This window comes from Macrotis lagotis, chromosome 5 (genome assembly GCF_037893015.1).
Source record: "Macrotis lagotis isolate mMagLag1 chromosome 5, bilby.v1.9.chrom.fasta, whole genome shotgun sequence".
NCBI classification, from domain to species: Eukaryota; Metazoa; Chordata; class Mammalia; order Peramelemorphia; family Peramelidae; genus Macrotis; species Macrotis lagotis.
The window spans coordinates 79,555,469-79,583,085 of record NC_133662.1 but is presented as its reverse complement, the minus strand read 5'-3'; the positions used below and the strand labels follow the sequence as shown (position 1 = coordinate 79,583,085).

Genomic DNA, 27,617 nt, shown 5'->3' with positions numbered 1-27,617 from the left:
AAATTTAATATCATTTTGAGAGACTAAAATATCTCATGAGGATGACTGTCATTTTTAAAACAAACTATTCTGCTACATATCAATATAAATTTTACCCATTCACTAATTTTAGAATTATCAGTCATTTCAATAATTAGTTCAAAATGTCTCCATCATTTTTATAATCCTGATATAACAACTGTTGATATAAAACATAGGAATACCAATGCTATTAAAATAAAATCAAAATTAGAGATCTATGCCTCCCCACCACCACGTTAAAGTAAATATAGGATCTGTATTAAGTACAATACCTTCAGATAATGAATGGGCTTTCAGATGACTCTCTTCACTAGCCTCTGGTTCCAGGTTCCTCTCCTCTTCGACTAAAGCAAAACTTAGTAATGTTATATCTGAGCATCTAAAATGTAAAGCAATATAGGCTATTTTTGTCCCCCAAAATAGTATGTAGAACTGATTTTAAACAGAACTGATTTTAAAAATTAAAATAGGCAGGTTTGCTTTTTTATTCCTCCATATACTTCTACTGCATCTTGGAGGTTTGAGGACAGAGTAGGTGGGAACAAAATTAATTGAGATTTAATCTACTGTTTTGAAGGAAATATGTTCTCATCAAATCCAGCAAGATCTAAAAATCTCAATACAATTCTGATGGTGAAATGATTCTTCTCTTGAATTCTAATTCTTCATATTAAGATGACAAAGCTAGACTTATGACATGTATCTTTGTAGAAAAAGTTTAAAGGAACACTAAAATAAGAAGTGGAATAGGTAAAGTCAGTAATTACTGAATGTGAAAATTTTAACAGGGATTCCCCCAGATATTAACAGATCACTGTAATGTTTCCTGTATAGAAATAACTTAGTTGGAGAATATACTAAAACTTGTAAAAGGAATTCTACAATATTTTAAACAGATTAGTAATGATATTAATGTAGTAACAGGAAACAATAGGAAAATCAAATGCCAAGATGACAAAATACAAGCAAATCAAGTTGGCTAAATAGACAATTAACATTGCTGATTAAATATGGAATCTAACATCATTTTGTTGCATTTTTTCCTGTCTTCTTCAGCTTTCTCTTCCCTCAGGATAATGTCTTAAGTCATAAAACTATCATCTGCAAATTTACTCAAGCTAAAAAGGAGAATAAGTTGACAAAACAAATTCAATTTGAGAAATTTTATTTCTATGTTTTCTATTAAAAATTAAAATACAATGGATAATTACTCAAAATGTCAGGTCTTGTTTGTTATATATTTCTTCAACCCAAATATATGTATTGAGAATCTTATTCACATTTCCTAAAAATCACTAACCCAGTAGATAAAAATATCATTGAAACAAAGGACTTTTTACATTAAAACTATTTTCATGTGCCACCAACAGATTAACCATACTAATGGTTTCTATAGTAAAATGACTCTATCTTTTGTATATAAAATGGAATCTAGGATAGATTTTATTTAACATAATAGATACTTTAAAAATAATAAAATAGAATTTCTATGGGAAATATGAATTTCGTTAAGAATGACTGACAGATATGAAAACAACAAAAGAAAGTCCAAAGAAAGCAGTTGTGTCTAGAAAAATTAGATTTGCCACTTCTTTGTGCACTTTGAGACTGGGAGATTAAGCTAGGAATTGCTAAAAGGGAGCTTCAGTGAAGCAACCTGGACTTTTTGTAAACCTATATCACACTAATTGAGATTTCACTTAAAGACATTTCTCCTTAAATAAAAAAAGGTATTTACCTTTTTATCTTTATTACCTTGATGCATTTTCCAGCAAAATTTTAGTTAGATTTTTTAGGCTTAAACATGAAATATACCATCCTTTACATATGAAATTCCTCTAATGGCCTAGCTGTGCTCTTACCTGGCTTTTTGGGACCAATAGCACACAGTTGGAAGGCTGACTGCTACATCAAAAATCAAAGCTGTGGCAATGTAGAGAGAAATAAGATTGCTACCAAAGGTAGGAAATGAACCACAACCCTGAAATCATCAGCACATTGTGCTAATAAACCAAGATAAAATCACAGAACTTTGTTGATTAAGATTCAACAAATTTACAAAAGATAATGCTGTGAATCACAATTTCTTCAAAGACTTAAAACTATGCTTGTGTTTTACTACCATTATCACACAAAGAAAAACTTTAGAAACAGATGAGTAGGAAAAATTGTTGAGCTTTTTTTATTTGTTCGAATCAATGTTTCACTCACCAAAGCAAACATTCTAACCATATTTTTCATGGAAAAATGCTAATAAATTCTCCAATCAACATTAACGAAGATTCAGAAACTTAAGAAAATGGAGAGACTTTACATTATTACTTGCTCCCCACCATATTACAATGAGTTTAGAGGATTTACTTTTAGTTCTTAGCATAAAGTATATGAATAATTAACAACTGTTGAATTTCCATTTTAATCACTATTCAGAGGCTGGATGATATTCCTTAAAAAAAGCAACAACAAAAATACTAAGTCAATGGAAAAAGTCTAGTCATCCAGATCTTTTGAGAGAGAAAATTATTCTTTGAACAAGTGTTCTCGACAACTTCAAATGTCCCTTCAGTATTTTATTTGGAATATCTTGTTTTCTTGGATGACATGCTTCACTTCCAACACTTTTTAATACCATCTAAAAATAAATCAATTTTGGGGTTTACCTTTGGGGTTATTGTATTCCACTGTGTTGCAAAATTCTTCTCAAGATTCTAATTCTGATAAGGAATGTTAAGGAATCCCCTGAACTTTTTGACTTGCCACATTTTCCAGAAATGCTGGACTACCCAGAGCACACAAGAGGTCTTGAATGTATCAAGGATGAAATTTTCCCATCATAATTTTTTTGTTTCAGCTCAAGCTGGACTGTGTTGTCCTTGGGAGGCAAGATAGGCACCAGTCAGACAGCTAGTCTGTGCCAGAATGGATTAATGCTTAGGCAGCTGAGGTCCTTTGCAGATCCAAAAGAAAAGAAGGAAGATTTTGTTATGTATTTGCTCCTCCCCATGGGGAGTGTTTTCCCCACCACCCCTCCTTTAAGGTACAGTTCTCTACCCCTTCCTGATAATCTCCTCCTCTCTTTGTTCTAGTATAAAAATGTAATTCTATAAAGACTGGGGAAGCCTTTGGGTTCCATATGCATGTTCATTTCTCTTGTAATAAACATGGTTTTCACATAAGTCACAGAACATTGTGAATGTGTGTTGATAATACTGATATAAAATAATTTCGTGAAAACAAACTTCATCTTCGTTAAATTGTCCTTTTTCACTTCATACTACACCAATTCATCACTGCTAGGATCAGAAACTTGTTTTTCTTAAAATAGGCATTCATGGCATGGTTTGAGTTTTTAACTTTCTTCTTATAATTAAATCCTGTAGAGTTTTTCATTAAAACTCTTTTTCTTTTTTTTTAAATAATGTATCACCTGTGTTCACATTTGGTCATATCCCACATAACTACCTTGTTTCTGATCTTCCTTATTACAGTTCTCTCTATAATAAATTCATAATGCTACAGACTATCTAACCAACTCTGGAGCAAAGGTATTCACCAAGATTTTATTTTTGATTATTAAAGAGAGCCTTTAATTCCTGAGTCTACTAGAGTTACTGTATCTATAGGGTCTAATAAGGATCACCTAATACCCAGAGTTTAGTAAAAAACATACTGAAATCATTTTATAAAGTTAGTGCTTGGGATCATCAGTATTTTTGATATTAAAGGGGACAAAATTGTATCAGGCTTCAGCCAGAATCACGTTATGTGATTTGATAAATGTTACATATAAATCATTTCCAGATGGGACTATGCTGCTGCCTAAAGCTAAAAACAAGATTTAAAGTATGGATCAGATATTAGAGCATTTTTGAAAAAAAAACAAACACCACACAAACTTACCTAAAGGTCACCTTGTCTAAATCTTTCATTTTAGAGATGAGGAAATGGGCCTAAGAGGGGAAGTGACACATCCAATGCTTTAAGCTTTCCACTCTACCACAGTTCCTTAAATTTGGCTTTAAAATCTGCAAAACTTTCCCAAATGTAAAAATATGCCACTTTCATTATATTCACACACAAAGTCCAACATACTTTAGATTATTGCTATGGACTAACTTTACACAGGCAGTTTTAAACAATTTTTTAACTTGGTTTGCTGGTGAAAATATTTCTACAAATTAAAACTCTCTACTCTCAAAACACTATGAAGGTCCCCATAATTTCTAAAATGGGTGCTGTGGAACCCTTATATAGATGTTTATTAATCCAGAAACAGAAAGTAGCTATTTTGGTTAAATGCCAAATAGAGTTAAGTCTCAATACAGAGATTGCTTAAAGTTTAATTTAAACAAATTATTTAGTTTTGAACTAAATTTGTCAGCCCCTTTTGAAACTTAAGAAAATTCCTTTTAACATCTATTCAAACATTTTAAAATGTGTAATATAAACCCTGAGCACCTTAGTTGATCATTCAAGCTAGAACTCAATAGCACAAAAACAAAGTTCCTATATTCTTTTCTTTCCTTTACAGAGTTCATACTGAAACTGAAAAATTCTACTGTACCCTAAAAAAACAGAACATGAACTTTCTCTCTGTCCCAACTATTTTTAAAATTGCACTCCTGCTACTAATCAGCTACTGATTCATTGATAGTTTAAAAGAATTGAGACTTGCTTAAATATAGGACCAGGATGTAGATACTGCATTCCAGAATTGCAATATATTAAGAATTTCAGTCAGTTGTACACATCAATGTAAAGAAATTTAAGATGAGTAGTAATTCTTTAAAAATATAATTCATTCTATTAATATTGAAGTATTTCTCATATTTCAAATTTGAAGAAAAAAGAGGCAACTTCCTAAGTTTTTTTTTCCGGAAACTTATCTTTTCAATACCAATAGGCTTCTGGTTATTCTGTAGAACAAAAAATCCTTACAAAAATCAAAATTGTGGGTTACTGCAAAGAAAATTGCAGAGATGCCCCAGTGGACAGAAGTAGGGTGAGTATATTACTAAAGAAAAGCCTTCAAGAAACTGAGTAAAGGGCATCAAAAAGATGTAAGACTAGAAAATGAAGTGAATCATGGGCATGCATGAGGGACAGTAGACAACCCTTGTCTTAATGATAATATCATTAATATGATTAAAAGCTTTAGTGAAAGCTCCCTAAATTAAATTTCCTTTAGATTTAGAGAGGGTATGAAGACAAAGCTACATAAAATGCGAGGGCATAAATGAATTGCAATCTAGTCACATCATGGAGAAATTATTTATTAATAAGATCATAGATTCATTGAAACACTTCATAAATAGCAAAACCAATCTAAACTAGTATTAAGTATATTTGTAAAAATATTTTACAAGTACTATATTAAGCTTACTGATTCATGTTAGCTGCTAGTCATTAGGATGAAAAGAACAGGAGCTCTTTCCCAAACCACTCCAAATACCTTTTAAATAATGATTCTAACCAAATTCTAGAGTGGCAGAATCCCCAAAAAGGCTGAGTGAAATAATTTTCCAGTTCAAGACAACTTGGAAGATTCAAGGGAAAGGTCTATTATATCATGGTCACACAGTGCAGCCCTGGCTGCGGCAGATTGAACCAGCCATAGCCATCCAGAAATAAGTGGGATGCCTGGGTCTATGGCAATGGTGACAGTTTCCAGACTTCTCAGCCTAGGGATTGCAAAGGACCATTGGGAACGTCAGCAGGAAAACTCTGCCTAATCAGAGTGAGAGGGGAGCCCAATCTATCTCAAGTCTTAGGGTATCCCCTGTCCCAGGTGACCAGGAACAAGCCTGGGGAGCCACCTAGCCACTGCTTCCAGAAGGTTCAACCCCCCAGATGGTAAGGGGGTTGGGGAGGAGATCGTAAATTTCTCTCTGCTGTCCCTGAGGCAGGATTGTTGCTTTTCCCATACTCAGATCTGGGTCACAATCTGGGAACACAAGTCTTGGAAAAGAAGCAGATGTACAAAAGTTTACTGCTTAAGCAGAATAGGGACTCTCCTCATGGTTCCAGAGTAGAAAGGAATGCTTACCTAGAAACCAGAGCCCAGGGAGGGGAGTAGTCAAAGTCTCTCATAAGACCTTTCAGATCCCTGGGAGGTATCACTGAAAACAGCTGCAAAAAACTCAAAAGCTTGGGACAGTGTACCCTCCCCCCCCCCCAAAAGCACCTTAACAAAGAGTTAAAATAAAGTCATAGGCAGAGGAAACAAGAAAATAACAGAAGAAAAAAAAATCCTACATAGACAATTAATTTGGTTCTATGCAGAATCAAAATACATAGACATCCAAAACCTCCAAGAAAAATATAAATTGTTCTCAACTGTTCTCATGGAAGAGCTCAAAAAGTATTTTGAAAATCAAGTGAGGGAGGTAGAGTTTTACTGGGAAAAAATGAGAATAATGCAGGAAAATCATAAAAATGAGTCAGCAACTTAGTGAAGATTAATTTAAAAAATACTTTAGAAAGTGGCAGCTAGGTGGCGTGCTGGATAAAGCACTGGCCCTGGACTCAGGAGTACCTGGGTTCGAATCCAGTCTCAGACACTTAATAATTACCTAGCTGTGTGGCCTTGGGCAAGCCACTTGACCCCACTGCCTTGCAAAAAAATCTAAAAAAAAATAACATCTTAAAAACCAATATGGGTTCAAATGGAAAAAGCAGTCCAAACAGTCAATGAGAAGAATGCTTTAGGGTGGAGCCAAAATAAAATAGCCTTTCCCAGGAGCTCTCTCCAAAATACTTCAAAAACCTTAAAATTATGACTCCAAATTTTCAAGAGATAGAACCCACAGAAAGATCAAATTAAGCAATTCTCCAGTCCAAAGTAACCTGGAAGACTGTGTGAAGGCAACTCTGTTTCCTGGGGTTGGAGGAAGTGGCAGCACAGTCAGGCCCACCACTCCAGAGCAAAGGAGTTCCAGCCCCCCAGGAACAGCTCGCAGGTTGCTTGGGTCCCTGGGAGCACCAGCTCCTAGCAGCAGAAACTGTTTCCTGACCTGCCAATCCAGGTAAAAGCAAGCACAACTTGGAAGACCAGCAAGGAAACCTCTGCCAGAGCAAATGCAAAGCCCAGGCCAGTGTCGCTCTCCTCAGTGCAGCCCAGATCTCAGGAAATAAAAGCAGGCCCACTGAGCAGCCCAAGCTAAGAGCTGCTGGACAACTGCTTCTAGAGCATAGAGCACTCAGCTCATGCAAGGTAAGGGGGTGGAGGGAGACTGTCCAGGTCTGTCCCTGGGACAAGACTCTTGTGCTTTTGTCCACATTCAGATCCTGGTCACAGTCTGGGCTCCCATTGCCATAGAGTAGGGACCCTCCTCACAGCTCCAGGGAAGAGGGTAGGGCTTATGGTCATCCACAGACCAAAACACAGGCCAAGAGAGCAGTCAGAGCCTCTCTTAAGACCTTGAAGGAACTGGAGTCCTTTTGGAAGATGTCACAATAATACTCAAAAGTTCAGGAAGCACCCCAAAACCAGAGCACAGGCTGGGGAAATGATTAAACAGGAAAAAAGGAACCTGACCATAGACAATTTACTTTGGTCCCATGGAGAAGCAAAACACAGACTCAGAAGATGTACAAGCTTGTGCATCTAAAGCCCCCAAGAAATATAGGAGTTGGGCTCAGCTATGACAGAGCTCAAAAAAAAAAGATTTTGAAAATCAAATAAGAGAGCTAGAGGAAAAACTGGGAAGAAAAATGAGATGTACGAAAAACATGAAAACCAAGTCAGCAGCTTGGTGAAGGAGATCCAAAAAACAAAAATGCTGAAGAAAACAGCATGTTAAAAACCAGTTTAGGTCAAATGGAAAGAGAAGTTCAAAAAGTTAATGAGGAGAATACCTTAAAAAGCAGAACTGGCTGAATGGAAAAGGAGATAAGAAAGCTTTCTGAAGAAAACAACTCCTTCAAATATATAGAATGGAGCTGAAGGAAGTGGATGACTTTGTAAGGAATCAAGACACAACAAAACAATATCAAAAGAATGAAAAACTAGAAGAAAATGCAAAATATCTCATTGAAAAAAACAATTGACCTGGAAACCAGATCTAGAAGAGACAATTTAAAAATTATTGGGCTATGAAAGTCATGATCAGGAAAAGAGCCTTGACGTCATTTTTAAGGAATTTCTACAGGAAAATTGCCCTGATATTCTAGAAGCAGAGGGCAAAATAGAAAGAAAGAATCCACCAATTTCTTCCTAAAAGAGAATAGAGAACCAAACTCTCCCCTCCCCTCCAGGAATATTATAGCCAAGTTCCAGAACTCCCAACTCCCAAGAGAGAATATTACAAGTAGCCAGGAGGAAACAATTCAAATATTATGGAGCTAGAGTCAGGATTACATAGGACTTAGTAACATCCATATTAAGGATTCATCAAAGAGCTTGGAATATAATATTCTGGAAGGCAAAAAGAGTTTGAAAAGCAACCAAGAATCAACTACCCAACAAAACTGAACATCCTCTTCCAGGGACATTCAATGAAATAGGGAACTTTCAAACTTTCCTGATGACCAGAGCTGAATAGAAAATTTGATCTTCAATTACAAGGCTCAAATGTAGCATAAAAAAGGTAAACAGGAAAGACAAACAAAAGGGACTTAATGTTGTCAAACTGCATGGAAGGTGATATTAATAACTCATGTGAACTTTCTCATTTATTAAGGCAGTTAGAAGAGCATATTTGAATGTGAAAGTTAAATTTGAATGTATAATATACTAAAAAGATGTTATAGGGAGGGGGAAGAATGTACTGGGAGAAAGGGAAAGGGACTACTAAAACGGGGTTAAGTTATTTCATATAAAAGTGGCAAGAAAAAGCTTTTGCAATGGAGTAAAGAGGGGGAAGGTGAGGGGGGGTAAGTGAGCTTTATGTTCACTGGAATTGGCTCAGAGAGGAATAACATACACACTCAACTGGATATAGAAATCTATCCTACTCTGGAGGAAAATAGGAAAGGGATGGGAGAAAGGGGATTGGGGATGGAGGAGAAGAAGAGAGATATAGGTGATAAAAGGAAGGAAAGACTGTGGGAAGGGGTAGTCAGATGCAACACACTTTTGAAGAGGGCCTGAGTGAAAGGAGAGAGAGAGAGAGAGAGAGAGAGAGAGAGAGAATAAATGGGAGTGGGGTGAATAGAATGGAGAAAATGCAGCTAGCTATAGTAATTGTGGGAAAAAATACTGAAAGAAGATAAAGAACTCATTCTCAAACAGAGAACTGAATCAAATTTATAAAAAATAAAAGCCCTCCCCAATTGATAAATGATCAAGAGATATGAACAGTTATCAATGTAACCTATTGAAATATATATTTTTAAAAATGTCCTACCTCACTATTGATAAAAGAGAAATGTGGGTTAGAACAACTCTGAGACAACCTAAACAACCTTATGCCTATTGAATTAGTTAATAGAACAGAAGGAGAAAATGACAAATATTAGAAAGGATGTAGCTAAGGATTAAACTGAGACACTGATGCACTGTTGGAGGAGTTGTGAAATGATTCAACAACTATGTAGAGCAATTTGGGACAATGTCCAAAGGACTATAAATCTATGCCTACTCTTTAGCCTAGCAAAACCATTACCAGGTCTATATTCCAGATGAGATGAAATATATTAAGAAGAGAATCTATATTTACAGGGATATTTATATCAGTTTTCTGGTGGTGGTGAGCTGGAGATTGAGGGGATGTCCAGCAGTTGACCAAATTGTGTTATGTGACTGACATGAAATGCTGTTCTGTTATGGGAAATGAGGAACAAGATGCTCTCAGTAACTTACACAAGCAGATGCAATGGAGAATGTGCCTTATACAAAGTAACAGCAATATTTCAGGATATTCAGCTGTAACCCAAGAGAACTCTGAAGGACTTACGAAAAAAGAATGCTAACCATCTCAAAGACAGAGCTGATGGTATCTGAATACAGACTGAAGCATGCCTTTTTTTCCTCATGTGGTTTCTCATTCTTTGTTGCTAGATGGGGTTAAGTTTACTTTTGCAACATAATTCCTTTAGAGATGTTTTTCATGGCTACACATTTTTAACCTACACTAAAGTAACTTGCTTTCTCAATAAGGGGAGTTGGGTGGGAGGAAGAGAGAATTTGGAACTCAAAGTTTTGAAGGTAAATGTTGAAACTTATTTCTGCATGTTGCTGGGAGGGGGGAGTATCTCAGGGTGAAATTCTCTGTAGGCACACTCCAAAACAGGATTTTAGATTCCATTTCAAACTCTTCAGCCAGTTAATTCTTCCTTCAAAGTTTTTCTACAGTCTAATTATTGAGCCATCATTCTTTCCTATTGCCTACAGTTCAAGGGGTCTCACCTCATTTTGCATTGAATTAGTTTCCTTAATTAAGGACAACTTATCTCATCATTTTAGATGTAATCAATTTGCTCAGTGATGAACAGTTAGACTCAGAAAGATTTAAGTTAAAATCCTTACTCACTAGATGTGTGAATGTGCACAGGCTGTTTCATTGTAAAATGAGAATAGTATTAGCATTGGCTTCAAAAGGTTTTAGGACCAAATGAGATAATAGATCTGTGTGGGATAAAAATCCACTTAAAAAATATAGAGACTCCACAGTGGATAGAGCACCAGCCTTGGAGTCAGGAGTACCTGGGTTCAAATCCGACCTCAGACACTTAATAATTACCTAGCTGTGTGGCCTTGGGCAAGCCACTTAACCCCATTGCCTTGGAAAAATCTAAAAAAAAAATATAGAGACTCCTCTGGGCAAAAAAAAAAAAAAGAGTTTATTTTGTTTTTTTTCTCAAGAAAAGGGCACACTCCAACTCTCACTAAAGTAGTGAAGATCAAGAAGCTGCCCCAAATTGACAGTCAAGCAAGATTATATGGCCCAAGGCAATCCCCTTCTCCTCCCTCCTCCTCTCTGTGAACTCATTGGTTAGTCTTCCGTTACATTCTTCTTGTAAAAATCTACCCCAGCAACAAAGAAAAGAATGAAAGGTTTTCATAAAATATTACCTCACCATCCAGATGGTGAGAATAACCTTCAGGATTATAACTATCTTACTGAAGTAATGTAACTTATCTTGGAATGCAAGGTCTAGGAACTGTCTACTTATCATTAAACAAGAGGAGTCTTATGAGCTTCTTTGGAATACAAGATTTTTCTCATGGGAAAAAAATCTACTATTCTTCTAGTAGTTAGCAAAGTTCTAGTAGTTAGCCTTATCAAAAGTTAGCAGAGTGAGCCATCTGTCTGGAAATCAAGGGGGCTTTCTTTTAGAAATAGTTTAAGATTAGTAATTTGTTCTTTCTTTAATATTTCTTAACCCTGAGAGAACTTCACTAGGAATAGTCATCCTTAAATGATTTTATTGGGAATATTCCATACAGATCAAAGCACTTTGGCAACCTAAAAGTACTAAATAAATACTAGCTATCATTTTAGCAGCATTCAACTATGTTCTTCATTCTTCTATACAGTTTTTTAATAAATATATTTGAAATTTTTGTTTTAATATGCCTTTATTTCCCTTGAGGACATTCTATTCCCTACAAAAGTCTCCACAAGAGAAATTTCTTCCCAAGAACCTCAATTTACAGAGTCAAAAGTAGAGGTTCTCATTCCCCATTCCAGATCAACCTTCCATCTCAATGAACCATTCTTCCTTTAAATGTCATGCTTCATACATCTGTCATTTTTTGACACTATAATTTGACAACTTTCAAAGTCACTCCTTCAACTTTCTTCATCATAAGCCCTATATCATTCAAGGGGCCTTCAATATTTACATTTTTAAACCCTCCAACATTCTGAACACACATTCTTCAATTTCCTCAATTCCATAATCTTTCACTCAACTTCAGCTATATACCAGCAAAATCACACATGAGACCAACGGTATCAAATTCAAAATGAAAACTGGGCCACTAAATGAAAAACAATAATTCTTAAGTCTTATTATATATTCTGTTATTAAATACTTCCCAAATACATTTTAATCTAGGACAGCAGAAATTTCTATCATCTTAGATCATACTATCTCACAAAACTATTTCCTATCACCAATTACCTTCACAATTCTTAACTTGGACATTGCACTTCTGAGGCATACCATCCTATCCACTTATAGTACTCTCTTAAACCTGTAGGCAGAATGGAGGCAGAGAGCTAGACTCAGAGTTAGATTTAGGTTCAAATTCTGATTCTGACATTGCTTATGTAATGGTGGGCAATGCACTCAGTCTTCTTATCTATAAAATGGAAAAAATAATGTTCACAACCTATCTCACAGGTCTATTTTGAGGAAAAGCTGTGTGTGTGTGTGTGTGTGTGTGTGTGTATGGCACTAATTGAGACATTTTTACAAATCAAAGATTGGAGTTACAAATCTGAGAGTTACCGGATTCAAGAAGCTTCCAAGCTAATAATTGAGTCAAGGCAGCACATAAAAGGGGATTGGCAGGCAGGAAAAGGCTAGGAAATGGATTGTGAGCAGAACAAAAGAGAAATCTGATATTATCCTTTTTGCAAGGCATTATTAAAGCTGCTTTGATTACAACTCTCAGAGAAAATAAAAAGGGGAGGGGAAAAATAAGGAGATGATAGCAAAGAAAATAGTTACAATTAAGTTGGACATTTCAGTTAATAAGAAATTCTAAGCTTACTGGTTTTTCCTAAGCATGGTCTGTGGAGTTCCAGTTTGGAGGGTGGACAACAGAAGCAGCATGGTAGAAAATATATAAGGTTAGTTAAAATGAAGTTTCAAGGCTCCAGGGAGTTCTCAAGATGAGCCATACAAATGTGAGCTATTATTACTACTTGTCAAGTCCCACTTTATCACTTCTACTTTGATTCAAAGATCTGCATACCTCAACTTCTATTCCGGTCTGTCACTTCAGTGATTCAGTAAGATTCAACTTACAATGCTCCCAAGATCATGCTTGCAAGATGCAACCTGACTTACCTAAACCCTGGGTACCCTTTACCCCAACTGATTCCCTGGAAAATCATGAAATGTTATTTCACTTTCTATAAATTTGTGATGAATATGTCATGTGACCGCTACTGATTAATCATCTTTCTAATGTACTTTTCAAACTTCTCAAACAGCAATGTCTTTTATATTTTAATTTATTTTTTAATTCTCATTTTGTACAAATTTTTTTACATTAATAAAATATTCTTATTTACAAGTAAACAAAATACCCCTCCCCCCTAAATATAGATAGACTTGCTTGGGCAAAAAAAGGGGACAGAAAAAAAACTAAAATTAAAAAAATAATAGTAATAATTGAAGGTATGGCCAGGTGGCGCAATGTACGAAGCACCAGCCCTGGAACCACGAGCACCCGAGTCCATATCCAGCCTCGTAAACCCAACAATCACCCAGCCATGTGACATGCAAGCCACCCGATCCCCACTGCCCTGCAAAAACCAAAAAGAAGAAAAAAAAAAGACCCAAAATAAAATAGAATAGTAATAATAGTAGGGGTGGCTAGGTGGCAGACAGAGCATTGGCCCTTGAGCCAGGAGCACCTGGGTCCAAATCTGGCCCCAGACACTCAAAGATCACCCTGCTATGTGGCCCCAGGCAGGCTATCCAGCTCCACTTGCCCTGCACCCTCACCCAAATAATAATAACAAAAAATGTGCTTCAGTCTTTGTTCCAACACCAACAACTCTGTCACAGGTGGATCACATTCTTTATGATAAGTCCATCACAAAAGTTACTTCCATATTTTTCCAACGTTGCCATTGCTGATCACAACTCCCTCCTTTCTTATTTCTCCACTACCATGTACTATATTTTCTCTCTCTCCTTTCACTCTGACTCTGCTGTAGGGTTGCTGAGTGGTGCAGCAGACAGATCCCTGGTCCTGGGGCCAAGAAGCCCTGAGCCCCCATACCACCCCTTAGGCCCAGAATCCACCTGGCCCCATGGTCCTGGGCAGGCCTTCCAATCCCAGCCCCTTGCAAGAAGTAAAAAAGAAAATGTGTTGTATCTGACCACTCTGCCCTCCATGGTCCATCCTCTCCTCCTTTATTCACATCCCCACCCCTTCCCCCTGCTCCCTTCTCCTTACTCCAGATGTCTATACCCCATTGAGTAGATTTGCTGTTTCCTCTCCTAGCCATCTCTGATGAGAGCAAAGGTTCCCTCATTCCCCCTTGCCTCCCCCTTCCATAGCATTGCAATAGCTCACTGTAATAAAAAAAATCTTATTATATGAAATATCTTGGACTATTTCCCCCTTTTTCTTTCTCCCATTACATTTCCCTTTTTTTCTATTGACTACATTTTTACACCATGTTTTATATTCGAATTCAGCTTTTTCCTGTGCTTCAACTATAAAAGCTCCTTCTACATGCTCTATTAACTGAGAAGGTTCATACGAATATTATCAGTATCATTTTTCTACACATGCAGTTCATCCTCATTAAGTCCCTCATATTCCCCCCCTCTCCTCCAATCTCCATGCTTCACCTGAGTCCTGTATCTGAAGATCAAACCTTCTGTTCAGCTCTGGCCATTCCAAAAGGAACATTTGAAACTCATTCACTGAAAGTCCATCTTTTTCCCTGGAAGAGGACATTCAGCCTTGCTGGGTAGTTCATTCTTGGCTGCATTCTAAGCTTTTTTGCCTTCCAGTATATTGTATTCCAAGACCTACGAGCTGCCAATGTAGTTGCTGCTAAGTCCTGTGTGATCCTGACTGCAGCAACACGATATTTGAACTGTGTCCTTCTGGCTGCTTGTAATATTTTCTCTTTGACTGGGGAGTTCTGGAACTTGGCTATAATATTCCTAGGGATTGGTTTTTTGGGAGCTCTTTCTCGGGGGGGGGGGGATTGGTGGATTCTCTCCATTTCTATTTTGCCCTCTGCTTCTAGAATATCAGGGCAATTTTCCTGTAGTAATTCTTTGAGAATGATGTCAAGGCTCTTTTCCTGATCATGACTTTCAGGTATTCCAATAATTTTTAAATTATCTTTCCTAAGTCTGTTTTCCATATCGGTTGTTTTTTCAATGAGATATTTCACAGTTTCTTCTAATTTTTCATTTTTTTGGTTTTGAAGTATTGATTCCTCATTTCTGGTAAATTCATCCATCTCCCTGAATTCTATTCTTTGTCTGAAGTATTTGTTCACCTCAGAGAGTTTTCTTATTTCTTTTTCCATCTAGCCAATTTTGCTTTTTAAAGCATTCTTCTCCTCAATAACTTTTTTTAACTGTTTTATCCATTTGATCTAAGCTGGTTTTGAGCATGCTATTTTCTTCAGCATTTTTTTGGATTTCCTTGACTAGGCTGCTGACTTCATTTTCATGTTTTTCCTGCATCTCTCTCCTTTCTTTTCCCAGTTTTTCTTCCAACTCCCTCATTTGATTTTCAAAGTCTTTTCTGAGCTCTGTCATAGCCTGAGCCCAATTTCTGTTTTTCTTGGAGTCTTTAGATGCAGGAGCTTGTGCTTCCTCATCTTCAGACTGAGTATTTTGATCCTTCTTAGGCTCATTTGCAAAATATTTCTCAATAGTCTTCCTTTTGTTTCTTTGCTTGCTCATTTTCCCAGCCTGCGCCTGGTTTGGGGGTGCTTCCTGAGCTTTTGGGGCACTCCCACAAGGGTCTCAGTGTCTGAAGCTCTGTCCTCCCTCCTGGTCTGTGAATGACCATAGGCACTTCCCTCTGCCATGGGGCTGAGGTGGGGGGGGCCCTGCTGTTCTATTGGGGGGCCTAGACTGCGATCAGAATCTGAATGTGGTCAGAGCCCCAAGAGTCCTGTTCCAGGGGCAGAGGACCAAGCTCACAGTCTCTCTTCACTCCCCTCCCTCAGCTCAATGGGCTCATGCCCTGGGGGCTCCTGCTTACCTGCTCTGCCTGCTTCTGTTTCCTGGATCACAGCTGGGGAAAGGCCATGCTGCTTGCTGTGTGCCCTGAGGGCTGGGCTCCAAGTGCTCGCTCTGGCAGAGGTCCCCCGCTGTTCCCCCACTTTGTGCCTGGTGCTCCTCGGGGTGCAGCTCAGGAGACACCCCTGCTGCTGTGAGCTGAGACTCCCAGCACCCTGGGGCTGCCTCTGGGTGGCTGAAGTTCTTTGGCTCTGGCAGGCTGCCTCTCTGATCCCAGGGAGCAGAGCCTTTCTGCTCTTTTCCAGGTTACCTTGAGTAGGAGAACTGCCTCACTGGGTGGGTCCCTTTGTGGGTTCTGTCTCTCGAAAGTTTAGTTAGAGTCCTTAGCTGATGAATTTTATCCTCAGTTGTTTTTTCAATGAGATATTTCACATTTTCTTCTAATTTTTCATTTTTTTGGTTTTGAAGTATTGATTCCTCATTTCTGGTAAAGTCATCAATCTCCCTGAATTCTATTCTTTGTCTGAAGTATTTGTTCACCTCAGAGAGTTTTCTTATCTCTTTTTCCATCTGGCCAATTTTGCTTTTTAAAGCATTTTTCTTCTCAATAACTTTTTGAACTGTTTTATCCATTTGACCTAAGCTGGTTTTTAGCATGCTATTTTCTTCAGCATTTTTTTGGATTTCCTTGACTAAGCTGCTGACTTCATTTTCATGTTTTTCCTGCATCTCTCTCTTTTCCCAGTTTTTCTTCTAACTCCCTCATTTGATTTTCAAAGTCTTTTTTGAGCTCTATCATAGCCTGAGCCCAATTTCTGTTTTTCTTGGAGTCTTTAGATGCAGGAGCTTGTGCTTCCTCATCTTCAGACTGAGTATTTTGATCCTTCTTGGGCTCATTTGCAAAATATTTCTCAATAGTCTTCCTTTTGTTTCTTTGCTTGCTCATGTTCCCAGCCTGGGTCTGATTTTGGGGTGCTTCCTGAGCTTTTGGGACATTCCCAGAAGGGTCTCAGTGTGTGAGGCTCTGTCCTCCCTCCTGGTCTGTGAATAACCATAAGTGCCTCCCTCTGCCACGGAGCCGAGGTGGGGGGGCCCTGTTGTTCTATGGGGGGGGGGGGCCTAGACTGGGGTCAGGATCTGAATGTGGTCAGAGCCCCTGAGTCCTGTTCCAAAGGCAGAGGATAGAGCTCTGCAGTCTCTCTCTCTCTTCACTCCCCTCCCTCAGCTCAATGGGCTCATGCCCTGGGGGCTCCTGCTTACAGGCTCTGCCTGCTTCTGTTTCCGGGTCTGGGCTGCTGAAAGACCAAGCTGCTTGCTGTGTGCCCTGAAGGCTGGGCTCCACGTGCTGGCTCTGGCAGAGGTCCCCCTGCTGTTCCCCCATTTTGTGCCCAGTGCTCCCCAGGGTGCAGCTCAGGAGACTCCCCTGGTGCTGTGAGCCGTGGCTCCCAGTGCCCTGGGGCTGCCTCCGGGAGGCTGAAGTTCTTTGGCTCTGGCGGGCCACCCCTCTGGCTGGCCGCCCCTCCGACCCCCGGGGAGCAGAGCCTTTCTGCTCTTTTCCAGGTTACCTTGAGTAGGAGAACTGCCTCTCTGGGTCCCTTTGTAGGTTCTGTCTCTTGTAAGTTTGGTTAGGGTCCTTAGCTTATGAGTTTTATCAGAGAGCTCCTAAGACTGGATCCCTTCTTGTCGCCATCTTGGCTCCGCCCCCCTCAGCAATGTCTTTTAAAAAAATATTTTTTCCAATGAATAAAATGCCCTTTTTCTCCATTTCATCCTCTCATTGAAAAGGAAAAGCAAAATCCTTCTAACAAATACACAAACATCAATCAAATTCCCACATTGGCCACATCTAAAAAATGTATCTCAATCTGTACCCTGAGTCCATTAACTCATATTTCTTAAGTATTTTGAAGCTGATTGTCTTTAAAAACTTCGTACCATATAAATTGTTCTCTTGGTTTTATTTCACCATCAGTTTACAAATGCCCCCCCCCGAGAATGCAAATGCCTTATTCTCAATCTTAACTTATTATATTTTTCCTGACTACCGTGTTTAAAGTTTTTACTTGGTTTTAGTTGTTTATGAATAAGGAAGGAACCCTTCGAAGTCTTTATTTTATTAAAGATACATGTTTTTTCCCTATAGGTTATACTCAGTTTTGCTAGCTAAGTTCCTCCTCACTTGTAAACCTGTAATAGTATATTCTAAATTTCACATACTTCTGTATCTTGTGTGATCCTTAGGAGTTGAATTCTTTCTTCTGGCTTGCAATATTCTATTTCCTTTGATTTGGAGGTTCTGGATTTTGATTGTAACATTCCTGGAAGTTTTCATTTTGAGGTTTCAGAAACTGAACCGTTGATTCTATTTCTACTTTGTACTTTGGTTCTATAAGGTATGAGTAGTTATGATTTCTATGAATATGTCAAAGTTCTCTTTTGTTCCATAAGGGAAGTGGTAGAAGTCATACTTTATAGGTAATAAATATAATAATGTACTAGCTGTGTGAACCCTGGTCAAATCACTTAACCCCTTATTACCTCACCCCCCCCAATCATAATAACAATGAACATAAAATAAAGCTTATTGGGTTCCAATTACTGTGCTGAGCACTTTACAAATATTACCTCTTCTGATTCTCACAATCTCCCTGGGAAATAGGTGCTACTATTACCCCATTTTGCAGATGAGAAAACAGATAATCAGAGATTAAGTGACTTGCTTAGGGTCACACAGTCTGAGGCAGGATCTGAACTTGATTCTTGATGACTCCAAGCCCGAAATCTTGTCTACTGAACCAACAGATGATAGTCCAATGAGTCTTTAAATTATCTTTCCTTAATTTTTTTTAGGTACCTTATTTCTATATTTCCCCAGACTTTGTTTTAATATTTGTTTTATTCTCCTGTGCTTTCTTTGACTATTAAAAATTGAGCAAAATTAAAAAACTGTCATGTGCACAACAAAACATAAAGAGAATTTGTAATTTAAAATAATTTCAACTTCAAGAAAGCCTAAATAATATATAACATTATATTCAAAATTTTCCATCTTTTCTTTGCTTCCTAGTAAGTTTTTTCTATTTTTCGCTGTGCATGGTTTATTTTTCTTCCCTCCCTCCTCCCCCCAAGAGGATTATAAGCATGGAGATTATATACTGGCCCTGGAGTCAGGAGTACCTTAATTCAAATCTGGCCTCAGACACTTACACTCGATAATTACCTAGCTGTGTGACCTTGGGCAAGCCACTTAACCCCATTGCCTTTCAAAAACCTTAAAAAAAAAAAGAATATAAACACACACACACACACACACACACACACCACACCAAAACATAGATATACTCATACACACACATACACATATATACTCATACACATCCACCCACATACATATTTGGTTTGCAAATATCTATCCCTCATTTTTATACTCTACTTCTACTCATTACCTTGCCCTCCTTTCCCTTAATCAACTGAACTTCTCCCTTAAACACCCTTCTATATCCACCCATTAATCTACACATCTGTCTTTATATCCTCTTATCCTGTTTCCTTAACCTTTAACTCATTACCATCCCTATCCCCTCTTATTCCTTTCTGATTTTAGAAAGCTTTTACAATTTTGTGTGTATGTGTTATATATTATTTCCTCTTTAACCTATTTCTTATGAGAATAGGTTTCTAATTCCTCTGTATCACTTCTCATACCTCATTTGCATAAGATCTTTTTAATCTTTTCCTAGTCCACTAATCTCCATCTATCCTTCTAACTATCCAATTACTAATACAATCTTGGACATTTGGTTTACATTCCCACGTGTGTGTGTGTGTGTGTGTATATATATATATATATATATATATATAGTAAACACCTTATTCTAGGTTGGTTTTTTTTTTGCAAGGCAAATGGGGTTAGGTGGCTTGCCCAAGGCCACACAGCTAGGTAATTAATAAGTGTCTGAGACCAGATTTGAACCCAGGTACTCCTGACTCCAAGGCCGGTGCTTTATCCACTATGCCACCTAGCCACCCATAAACACTTTATTCTTATTGAGTCTCTTCTAATTAGTCTTTGATGTTTTTACCTTATATTTCTTTTGGTTCTTTTATGTCAAATTTTCTATTAAGTTCAGGTCTTTTTGAAACAAAATCTTGAAAATTTGGTAATTTCTTGAATTTCCATTTTTTCCCCCATTCAGAATCATGCTTAACTTAGCTGGATATGTTATTTTCAGTCACAACCCTTGTTCTTTGTTCTTCAACAAATTGTTCTTCAATACCTATGGTCTTTTAAAGTAGTTGCTGCTAGATCCTGTTTAATCTAATTGTGGTTCTAGCATAATATTTTTTTCTTGTTGCTTGCTCTTAATATTTTCTTTTTAACCTGGGGGTTTTGAAATTTAGCTATGATATTCCTTGTTAAGTTTTCCTCCGAGGATCCTTTTTTTAGGTAGTGATCAAGGAATTTTTTTCTATTTCTTCTTTCTCCTCTTCTAATACTTCAGGACAATTTTCTTTAATTATTTCTTGTATTGTTGCACAAGATTCTTTTTTTTGATTGAAGCTTTTATGTAGTTCAGTTATTGTTATGTTTTCTCTCCTTGATCTGTCCTCTAAATCTGTTGCTTTTCTTGTGAGGTGTTTCACCTTCTCTTCTATTTTTTCATTATATTTTGTTTTACCATTTTGTCTCCTATAACTTCATTGTTTTCCCCGTGTTCCCTTCTAATTTTCAATCATTTTTTCTTAAGATTCTGAATCTCCTTTTCTAGTTGGTTTACTTTCTTTTCATAATTTTCCCATTTTTCTTGAATTATACTTATTTTCTTTTAATTTTTTCCTTAATCTCTCTTATTTGATTTTGAAGTCTTTTTAGAGTTTCTCTATGAATTCTTTTTTGATGTTACTCCTTGGGGTAAGAGGCTTTTTTTGCTTCAGCAACTTCTGAAGACAAACCCTGGTCAGTCTTCTCTATTCCCATAATAACTATCTATGGTAGGGTTCCTTCTCCTTAGCTGCTCATTAAAAAAACAAAACAAGGGGCAGCTAGGTGGCGCAGTGGATAAAGCACTGGCCCTGGAGCCAGGAGTACCTGTGTTCAAATCCAGTCTCAGACACTTAATAATTACCTAGCTGTGTGGTCTTAGGCAAGCCACTTAACCCCATTGCCTAGCAAAAACCTAAAAACAAAACAAAACATTAGCAGCTTTTTTTTTGACATTCAGCTCCACTCCTGCAGTGTGGGGGGATGGTATCTCTGACCTCAGGAGTACCTAGGTTCAGCCTATGCACCCCCCCCCCAAGTCACATCTGGGGCCCCTAAGCACACTGCACTGGAAATGATCTTAACTCGATGTAAAGCCTCCAAGTGGCTATTCCTTTCAGTTCTCTCCCAGTCTGGGACCAAGACCAAGAATTCAGTTTTCCTTTAAGTGTCCACAGTGAACAGCATCCTATGCCATTGTCTGTTCATTCACTGGGCATATGATGGTGCTCTCCCATCCCAGTGTCTCAATTGCACAGCTGGGCCTAGCATCCTATATCAAGAGAAGTTGTCTCTCGCCCCCACTCATATGCTAGACTCCCCACACTGCCAATTGCCCATACTGTCTGAGAGGTGAAAATTCCAGTGGCTAAGTTAGAAACTACTCCCAATTTGGCTGCCCCTAGAACTCTCTCTTCTGTTTCAGGGAACCAGCGTGGAGATGTTTATACTCTTCATTCAATCAGCAGAACCTTGGTCCAGGGATCTTCTCCAGTAGACCCAGAAGAAACAATATTCTGCCCCAATTTTTGTTTGTTTTTGCCACTCTTTCATCCTAAGGTATTTTTTTGGAATATAAGGAAGAAATATGGAGAGCTTAGAATTTTCTGACCGAAGCTACCATCTTCCCAGAATTCCCTATATTTCTTGCTTTTCATGGAGTCATCAACAACTTAAAATATGAAACAACAACAATTTGCTTCATCATTTCCAAGAATTCTAGTTGAGCATGTGTGCAAGCTGTAATTTTTCCTTTGAAGTTTTGAAGTCATTATCTTCTTCGAGGTATGTGTCTTGGGTATAAATTCCACTCCATATACATCATATAATTTTTTGTTTGTTCATTCCTCCAGTGTTACTTTCCTACTTCAAACTTTGCATTAGGGTTAGACATTTTTTTAGGAAATGTTTGGGCCCTGTGAGATATTCTAGATATTCTTGGGTCTTGCAGCTTGAATGTGTGTTACTCATGGATATCAGAGAACCAAAAAGCTTCGAATGTATCAAGTCAGTCCTTCTCTACTGGGATGTCTTTCAGAGCACAGTCAGCTCCTGGTTAGGTATCACCTAGTCAAAATGATCTCACGGTCCAATCAACTCCAGTAACCCCCTCTTGCCTTGAAGATCAATGATAAGATCATCTACCTGGCTTATAATACCCCAATATAACCTGTACCCCTTTTTCAGGACTACATTTCTGGTCTTACAATGCCTTTCTGTTGTAGCACCCCCCCCAAAAAAAAAAGTTGAGTAATTTTCCTTCTGAATTAATCTCAATATATAACCTTTTTATTGAAAAATATCATGAAAAATATAAAGACTATCAAATTTATAAGGCACATCAGATCATCTAGTTAAGCAACTATCTGTCGATTCCCCTGTGTAATATTCTGACACATGCATTTATCAAACCATGACTCAAAGGTCCCTAATGGTCTTATTGTGATCATCTTTTTTCACTTCTAAGAAGCTGAAATCTTCTGTCTTCTAACCAAAGCTACTAACATTGGAATCTGAAGTTGAAAAAAATTGAATGTGTGGAAAAATACTGAATTTTAAGAAAATAATGAATTCAAATTCCTGTTCTTTTACATGCCATAGATATATTGTGTTAGACATCACTTAATCTCTTTGGGTCTTAGTTTATCTGTAAAATGAAGGAATTATTCTAGGTTCATTCCAGTTTTTAATTGATACTCTTAAATCAAATCCCTCTTTCAAATGAAAATTTCCCAAATATTTGAAGAAAGCTATCATGAACTCCTAATTCTTCTCCAAATAAAAAAAAAAGTCTGAGTTTCTTCAACCTATTTATATGACAGTTTCAAGATTCCTCTACCATCCTGGTCATTCTTCTCAGAAGATATTTTAGCTTGTCAATGACCTTCTAAGTATGAAGCACTCAAAACTGCACCTGATACTCTAAATGTGAACTGATCTAAGGCAAAGTACAATAATCCCCTTTCTTCTGAATACAATGTTTTGACTTAAAGGCTATATTAATGAAATGTATGCAAACTGGCAGGTTTTACAATTATCAGAAATGGTAAGAGGAGACCTGACTTCTAAGAACTGACCTAAGCATAATATGTATTGAAAAAAAAGCATTTATTAAGCACTATGTCAACAACTATGGTAGAAAATCAAGATCAGAGAACATCCAAGAGTACAATTTGACTGGAATATAAAGTGTGTGAAAGGAGAATAATATAAAATAGGTCTAAAAAATTTAGTTGGATGAATGAATAGTACTATTGCCTCATAAACTGAAAAGTAGTTGGGGAAGGTGGGGGGAGGAAGTACATAGAGGTTATTAGCAAGAGATTCAATTAACTCAAACATCCTAAAACCATAAGTAAATAGAGGAGAAATGAATGTAAAATGGAACAAAGCAGTTGGCATTTTGAGGATATAAATCTACTTTGGATATTGTGGCTAAATGATCATCACATTCTCTTTGTGAAAGACAATCAATGGCACAGACAGGACAACTAAAGTCAAGAGAAAGGGCAAAGTAACAGTATAAAATATGGTATCCCAGCTCCAATCTCCTTACCTTTACATCCCTAAAAAAAATATACATATATAAAAAATGTACCATACCAAATAAGGATCAGGAAATTCAAGGGAATTTAACAAAAAAACACAAACAAACCAGTTTTCCAAGCCCAGAGCAACATAGGGAGAGTCAGAAATATCCACTACTGAAAAGAAGTATCCCAATGCACTGGAACTGAAAGATGTTAGAGCAGGAAAATAGTCCACGGATCCCTGAACTAGTATATGGTACCTGAAAAGCTGCCAACTGGCAGCTCTGTCACTTAATACCCAGCACAGGTCACAAATCCAGGGCAGACTGAGGAGGGGCCCTAGGGGGAGGGGAGAAGAATGGTCTTGCTTGTGAGGAGCCCAGTTGTGTATTGAGTAAAGAAAAAACCAACAGGAATCGTAAAGCTCTAACTTAAGAGCAGAGAATGGTCTGTTTGTGACTCCAGACCAAGATCAAACATTTCAGTGAATTATCAGGACAGGAGTCCCAGACCAAAAAGTGTCTTCTGTTTGGTCCTTCTGAACCTGTAAAGCTTACTAATGAGCAGATGGTGGCTCAGTCCCACAGCAGAATACCTGAATTTCCAACCAAGGCAAAGGCAAAGAAGTCTTGGTCAGACCTAGGTCGGAAATCCGAAGACCTCAGACCACAAGTGAAGTGGACAGACTCTGTCCCATATCATGTCACTTTCAGAGTACTGAAAGTTTGCAGATCTGGATAGAGCTGCCCCTGAGATCCAGGAATAATATTACATTCAATACTCAAGAAAGCAGCAAATGTCACAGAGGACAGAAAAGTTCAGTCTCACCATTTTCCTAAAAGTGTGCAAGACTCCAGGCTTAACAGAAAGTCAAGAAGGCTGACAGAATGAGAAAATAACTCCCAAGCCTCAAAGAAAATTGTAGCTTAGGCACAAGCCCAATCATAAATCCTAGAAGAGATAAAACAGAAGTTTTTTAAAAAATTGTTTAAAAATTATTTTTAGGGGCAGCTAGATGGCGCAGTGGATAGAGCACCGGCTCTGGAGTCAGGAGTACCTGAGTTCAAATCTGGCCTCAGACACTTAAAAATTACCTAGCTGTGTGGCCTTGGGCAAGCCACTTAACCCTATTGCCTTGCAAAAACCTAAAAGAAAGAAAGAACAACAACAACAAAACATAAGAAATCATTCCCAGGAATAATAAAGCTACAATCCAAATCTCCCAGATCAAAGGGAAAATGCTGCACACAAAACAAATGAAATGAATGATTATTTACGAAACTATAAACTGCCCAGATAAATACAATCAGAAAGAGTATAGGAAAAAAATCCTATTTTAGAATAAGAAATTGAATAAGCTATAAATGAATATTTTTTTTTAGTTTTTTTGCAAGGCAAATGGGGTTAAGTGGCTTGCCCAAGGCCACACAGCTAGGTAATTATTAAGTGTCTGAGGCCAGATTTGAACCCATATAAATGAATTTCTAATCAAGAAAAAGTATGAAACAGTTAAAGAATAATCCCAACAACAATTCTAATATAAACTGTCTGAAAAAAATAGGAAAAGGAGTCCTACCAAATTTCTTCTATAATACAAATATAGTCTTAATGTCTAAAAAAGAAGGGTCAAAAGAAAAACTATTAATAACCCTAATTAATTTGATGTAAAAAATGTATAATAAAGTATTAGCAAGGACACTACAGAAGCATAACATAAAGATTTACATTAGGCCAATTAGGGAAACCATAAACATAATTGATCATATTAAGAATAAAACCAATCCTCTCTGTCTGCAATGACCTCCCCACTGGCAAAGACTCTCCCCGTTCTTTGAGAACCACTATCCTAGCCCAGGAACAAGCCTTAGCCCAGGCATAGCTCCCTGGGCAATCTTGGAACCCCATGTGCTGCAGAGACCCTTGGAAGGGTAGCCCAGAGCCCGGCCTCCAGAGGGCATTACTCGGACTTTCCATATACCATTCAGCAGCTTTTCAATTCCCTGTGCCCATTCCCAAATATGGCCAGGCTTATGAGAACAGTGAAGATTCCCTTCTGGCTGGAAATCCAGGAGCTAAAAGCAAAAGAAGGACACTTTGAATCAGGAGATCTCCCAGTTAATGGCTGAAGACCATATTGTGTCTGAATTAGATGACATATTTTCCTGCTCCATAAGCACAATACCATTAAAGCTATGGGCCAGACGTCAATGAGAAATTAGTCAGCATCAGAGGTATCACTCACCACCAAGGAGTTATATCCTGAATTTATTCAGAAAGCTGAATTCCCCCACATCTCCTTAGCCAAATGTAGACAAAAAAGATCCAAGGAGAACAAAGAGGAAATCTACAAGCTTTCTAAGACAGGTCATCATAGCAGAGAAAGTATGTATAAGTGCTTTTCTAGAAAGTACTGGATTGGGGGCGGTTAGGTGGTTGCAGTGGATAAAGCACCAGCCCTGGACTCAGGAGTACCTGGGTTCAAATCTGGTCTCAGACACTTAATAATTACCTACCTGTGTGGCCTTGGGCAAACCACTTAACCCCATTTGCCTTGCAAAAACCTAAAAAAAAAAATAGAAAGTACTAGATTCATTTGGAAGGGAACAACTGTGTGTGCTTTTTGAGGGGATGATTTCTCCAATCTCCAATCCTCTGAATTCTGAGTATTTTAGGGAACCCATCACTAGCATTCTTGACTTATATCCTTATATGGATATTATATTAAAAAGTAATTTTGGGGCAGCTAGGTGGCACAGCGGATAGAGCATGGGTTCTGGAGTAAGAAGGACTTGAGTTCAAATCCAATCTCAGAAGCTTAATACTTAGCAGTGTAACCATGGGCAAGCCACTTAATCCCACTGCCTTGCAAAAAAAAAAAAAAATAGCTCTTTTTGTGATAGCAAAAAATTGGAAGCTGAGGGAGTATTCATCAATTGTGAAATGGATGACTTTAAAAGTTATGGTATATAAATATGATGGAATATTATTGTATAATAAGAAATGATTAAGGGGATGTTTCCAGAGAAATCTGAAAAGACTTGTACGAACTTATAGGAAGTGATCAGAACCAGAAGAAAAATTTATTACAACAGTAATAGTCCTGGTAAAGACAAACAACTTTGAAAGCCTTAGGAAGTCTGATTAACATAATGATGAACCATAATTCCAGAGGAGACTCATAAAACTAGTAGCTACCCATAATCAGACAGAGGTGATGGACTTGGAAGTATGTAGACTGAGGCTTAGACTTTTTTGTTGTTGTCTTTGATTTTTTTGAACGTGGTCAGTGTAAGAATTTTGTTTTATTATTCATTTAAAAAATAAAGTCAGGAAAAATGACTAGATCTGATTAAAAAAATACATAGTTGAAATTTACCTTATAGATAACACTATTTTAGAGGAACTCAGGACTTCATCTTGGGCTTGTATAAAGGAAGACATAATTTCTAGGAAGTGAAGTGACTATTCTCTGTCCTCATCAGACTTTAGATATTTTATTTTGTACTTGTCAACACAGTTTTAAAGGACATCTATTAAGACATTTGGAAAGTGTTCAAAGTAAGGCAGAAGGAATAATAAAAGACCCAGAGTCTGGGAAAGAAATGAGGATATTTAGTCTACAGAAGAGGAAAAACTTAGGAGGGATATAAGATGTCTCCAAGTTCTGTCATATAATCTGTCAAGTGGAAGAAGCATCAGACTTATCCTGATTGACCCCAGGACAGAAACAAGAATAATGGAGACGCATCAGGATTAATTAATTTTGATTAGGAAATAAGGAAAAACTTCTTAACAATTTAAACTGTCAAAGTGAAATGGATGCATTAAAAAGTGAAGCACTAGGGGCAGCTAGGTGGCGCAGTGGATAAAGCACCAGCCCTAGAGTCAGGAGTACCTGGGTTCAAATCCGGTCTCAGACACTTAATAATTACCTAGCTGTGTGGCCTTGGGCAAGCCACTTA

At 37.6% G+C, this 27,617-nt stretch overlaps 1 protein-coding gene and 1 long non-coding RNA gene across 2 annotated transcripts in view; both read right to left on the bottom strand.

Annotated features, from left to right (window-relative positions):
* The window catches only part of ZNF292 (zinc finger protein 292), a 125,903-nt gene that overhangs the window by 66,239 nt on the left and 32,047 nt on the right, over nucleotides 1–27,617 (bottom strand).
* The window catches only part of LOC141487666 (uncharacterized), a 68,019-nt gene that overhangs the window by 13,258 nt on the left and 27,144 nt on the right, over nucleotides 1–27,617 (bottom strand). The window contains exon 1 of the long non-coding RNA XR_012468491.1: nucleotides 294–27,617. This exon is cut by the window's right edge and continues 27,144 nt beyond it. This is a non-coding gene — a long non-coding RNA (uncharacterized LOC141487666). The remainder of the gene's footprint in view (nucleotides 1–293) is intronic.